Below are 5,013 nucleotides of genomic sequence, written 5' to 3' on the forward strand. Positions count from 1 at the left end.
CTCCATCTTTCTTTAAGGCTGCATGATATTCCATGGTATACATATACCACAATTAATCCACTCGTGGATAGATGGGCACTTGGGCTTCTTCCATGATTTAGCAATTATGAATTAGGCTATAATAAACTATCTGGTAAAAATATCTTTGTTATAATGTGATTTTTTTGTCTTCTGGACATATACCTAGTAGAGGAATTGTAGGATTGAATGGCACGTCCATTTTTAGATCTAAAAGTGTTCTCCAAACATCTTTCCAAAAGGAACATATAAGTTTGCATTCCCACCAGCAGTGTAGAAGTGTTCCCTTTTCTCCACATCAACACCAACATCTCTGGTTTGGGGATTTTGTGATGTAGGCTAATCTTACTGGAGTTAGATGATATCTCAAAGTAGTTTTGATTTGCATTTCACTGATGATTAAGGATGATGAGCATTTTTTCAAATGTCTGTAGGCTGTGCGCCTGTCTTCTTCAGAGAAGTTTCACTTCAACTCCCTTGCAGAGCCTGAGATGAGATCACTTGTTCTTTTCTTGCTAATACATTTGAGTTCTCTGTGGATTCTCGTGATTAAACCTTTATTGGAGACATAACCTGCAAATATCTTCTCCCATTCTGATGGCTGTCTGATTGCTTTACGTACTCTGTTCTTGGCTGTGCAGAAGCTTTTTAGTTTTATCAGGTCCCAGTACTGTATTTTTGATGCTGCTTCAATTGCCCGGTCCTCCTCATAAGATATTCGCCCAGGCCGATTTCTTCAAGAGTTTTCCCTGTACTTTCTTCTAGTATTTTTATAGTTTAATGTCTTAAGTTTAAATCTTTAATCCAGTGAGAGTCTATCTTAGTTAATGGTGAAAGGTGTGGGTCCAGTTTCAGTCTTCTACAGGTTGCCAGCCAGTTCATCCAGCACCATCTGTTAAATAGGAAATCTTTTCCCCAATGAGTGTTTTTAATTGGCTTGTCAAAGATCAAATAACGGTAGGTAGCTGGGTTCATCTCTTGGTTCTCTATTCTGTTCCATACATTTACTTCTCTGTCTTTGTGCCAGTATCATGCTGTTTTGATCACTATCAATTTATAGTATAGTCTGAGGTCTGGTAGCACGATTCCTCCTGCTTTGTTTTTATTTCTGAGTACTGTCTTGGCTGTTTGAAGTGTTTTCTGATTCCATATAAAATGAAGTATTATTTTTTCGAGATCTTTTGAAGTATGACAGTGGAGCTTTAATAGTGATTTCAATAAAATTGAATATTGCTTTGGGTAGTATGGACATTTTAACAATGTTCATTCTTTCCAGCCATGAGCACGGCATGTCTTTCCATTTGTTAACATCTTCAGCTATTTCTTCTCTTAGAGTTTCATAGTTCTCTTTATAGAACTATGAAAGAGTTCTCTATAGAGAACTTTCACGTCCTTTGTTAGATAAACTCCCAAATATTTCATCTTCTTTGTCACTACTGTGAACGGAATAGAGTTCTTGGCTGTTTTTTCAGCTTGACTAATGTGGATATCAAAAGGCTACCAATTTATGAGTGTTTATTTTGTAACCTGAGATGCTGCTGTATTCCTTGATCACTTCTAAGAGTTTGTGGTAGAATCCTTGGTGTTTTCCAGATATACAAACATGTCATCTGTGAAGAGTGAAAGTTTGATCTCTTCTGACCCTATATGGATACCCTTGCTCACCTTTTCTTTCCTAATTGCAGTGGCTATAACTTCCATTACAATGTTAAGAGCAGTGGAGACAATGGGCAATCTTGCCTGGTTCCTTATCTGGAAATGATTTCACTTTTAACTTTGTTCAATACAATATTGGCTGTGGGTTTGCTGCAGATGGCCACTATCAGTTTAAGAAATGTCCCTTCTATACCAATTTTCTTAAGTGTTCTGATCATGAAGGGATGCTGGATATTATCAAGAGCTTTTTCTGCATCAATTGAGAGAATGATATGGTCTTTGTTTCTTAATTCGTTTATGTGCTGAATTATATTTATAGATTTACGTATATTGAACCAGCCTTGAGATCCCGGGATAAAACTGACTTGGTCATGATGTATAATTTGTTTGATGTGTTGCTCGATTCTGTTTGTTAGGATCTTGTTGAATATTTTTGCATCAATATTCATTAGTGATATTGGTCTATAATTTTCGTTTCTTGTTGGGTCTTTTCCTGGTTTGGGGATCAAGGTGATGTTTGCTTCATAGAATGTGTTGGGTAGTATTCCTTCTTTTTCTATATTTTGGAAAAGGTTGAGTAATATGGGTCCTCTTTAAAGGTTTGGTAGAATTCTGACGTGAAGTCATCTGGCCCTGGGCTTTTCTTTTTAGGGAGATTTTGTATGGTTGATGCCATTTCAGAACTTGATATAGGCCTGTACAGCATTTCCACTTGATTCTGGCTAAGTCTTGGAAGGTGACATGCTTCTAAGTATTGGTCAATTTCCTTCAGATTTTCATATTTCTTAGACAAAAGTTTCTTGTTATATTCATTAACAATTTTTTGAATTTCTGAGGAGTCTATTGTTATTTCATCTTTGCCATTTCTGATTGATGAAAATAGAGATTTTACTCTTTTTTTCCTGGTTAGGTTAGCCAAGGGTTTATCTATGTTATTGACCTTTTCAAAAAACCAACTTTTTGATTTATTATTCTGTTGTATAATCTTTTTGTTTCAATTTCAGTTAATTCTGCTCTGATTTTGGTTATTTCTTTTCTTCTGTTGGGTTTGGGATTGGAATTTTCTTCCTTTTCCAGTTGCTTGAGATGTCCCATAAAGTTGTTAACTTCCTCTCTTTCCATTCTCTTGAGGAAATTTCCCTCTTAGGACTGCCTTTGTGGTATCCCAGAGGTTCTGATAATTCGTGTCTTCATTATCATTTTTTTTTTTAAACTTGGTAATTTCCTTCTAAATCTCATCTATGACCCAGCTATTATTCAGCATAAGGTTATTTAGGTTCCATATTTCTGTATGATTATGCAGATTCCTGTTGTTACTGAGTTCAACTTTTATTACATGGTGGTCCAAGGAGATGAAAGGAATAATTCCTATTCCTTTAAATTTACTGAGGTTAGACTTGTGACCTAAGATGTGATCGATATTGGAGTATGTTCTGTGGGCTGATGAGAAGAATGTGTATTCAGTTTTGTTGGGATGAAATTTTCTGTAGATGTCTGTTAAATCCAAATGTTGAATGGTTACGTTTAAATCTAAAATTTCTTTGCTCAGCTTCTTATTGAAGGATCTATCCAACACTGCCAGAGGAGTGTTAAAATCTCTGACTATCATGGAGCTGGAGGAAATCTAGTTGCTCATGTCTGTTAGAGTTTCTCTTATAAATTGAAGCATATTCTGGTTGGGTGCATAAATATTAATAATTGAAATCTCATTATATTGAGTATTACCCTTAACAAATATGAAGTGACCATTCTTATCCTTCCTTACTTTTGTTGGTTTAAAGCCTATTGCATCTGCAAATAGAATTGCAATACTTGCTTTTTTCTGATTTCCATTTGCCTGAAATATAAATGACCATCCTTTCACCATGAGTCTATATTTATCTTTTAAGGTAACATGAGATTCTTGTATGCAGCAGATATCTGGCCTGAGTGTTTGTATTCAGTCAGCCAATCTGTGCCTCTTTAGAGGAGAGTTTAAGCCATTCACATTAATTGAGAATATTGATAAGCATGGTAGAATTTTGGGTATTGAATTTTTCAAAAGTCCAGTGGATGTTGTTAATCCTTTCGCCACTGTGGAAGTTGGAGTTTGATCAAAAGTTTCTGAGTGAGTTTATATTTGTGTTGGAGGATTGCACTGGTCATTATGGAGGATAGGTCTGAGAATATCCTGTAGAGCTGGTTTAGTTATGGCACATTTCTTCAACATGTGAATGTCATTAAAGTATTTAATTTCTCCATTTATAATCCAGTTTAGCTGGATACAGGATCCTGAGTTGAAAGTTATTTTGTTTTAGGAGATTAACAGTTGATGACCACCCTCTCCTGGCTTGAAAGGTTTCAGCAGAGAGATCTGCAGTCATTCTAATATTCTTCCCTTTGTAGGTTACAGTTGTCTTACTTCTGGCTGCTTTTAGAATTTTCTCCTTCATATTAACTTTAGTGAAGTTAATTATTATGTGCCTGGGGAATGTCTTATTCTGGTTGAGTCGTGCTTGGATTCTGAAACTGTCTGTTATCTGAATTTCAGAATCTCTTAGCATGTCTGGAAAATTCTCTTTCATAATATCATGGAGAAGAGCCTCTGTGCCTTGCAAAGCCACTTCATTGCCTTCAGGGATTCCTATGAGGTGAATATTAGTCTTCTTCGAATTATCCCAGAGCCCTCTGAGAGAATAATCCATTTTTGCTGTCCATTTCTCTTCCTCTTTGAGAGTTTGGGAGCATTCAAAAGCTTTGCCTTCAATGTCAGAAATCCTTTCTTCTGCTTGCTCCACTCTATTACTGAGGGATTCTATTGTATTTTTCAGATCTTTGAGGGCTGCAAATTCTTGCCTCAATGTGTCAAAATCTTTGGTCATTGTGTCTTTGAATTCATTAAATTCTTGAGACAACTTTTGAAATGCTCCTGGAATTTCTGATTCTACCTTTTCCTCTATTCTATTAATCTTGTTTGCAATCCATATTCTGAACTCAATTTCTGACATCTCACCCATCTGTTTATGAATAGGATTTTCAGTTGTGCCCACCATATCTTTCCTTGGGGGGAAAGGGGGTGATCTATTCTGGTTATTCATGTTATCAGAGTTTTTCCGCTGATTCCACCCCATGATTATTTCACACAGTTTCACACAGTTTGACTAGATGAGCAGATAAAGAGAAGTTGTGTTGGGGGCTCCAGGAGTGGTGTTTAACCAACCCTTTGCCCCAAAGCTGGGACTATTGTCTGTACCTTTTTCCCTAAAGCTTTGCCAAGGACCTGTACAGTACTATGGCTTCAGAAACTGGGGACCTGCTTGGTTTGTTGGGGCTAAGTAGCTCTGTATTGTTTTCAGCTGG

The sequence above is a fragment of the Nycticebus coucang genome, chromosome 15 (assembly GCF_027406575.1).
Source record: "Nycticebus coucang isolate mNycCou1 chromosome 15, mNycCou1.pri, whole genome shotgun sequence".
Taxonomy (NCBI): Eukaryota; Metazoa; Chordata; class Mammalia; order Primates; family Lorisidae; genus Nycticebus; species Nycticebus coucang.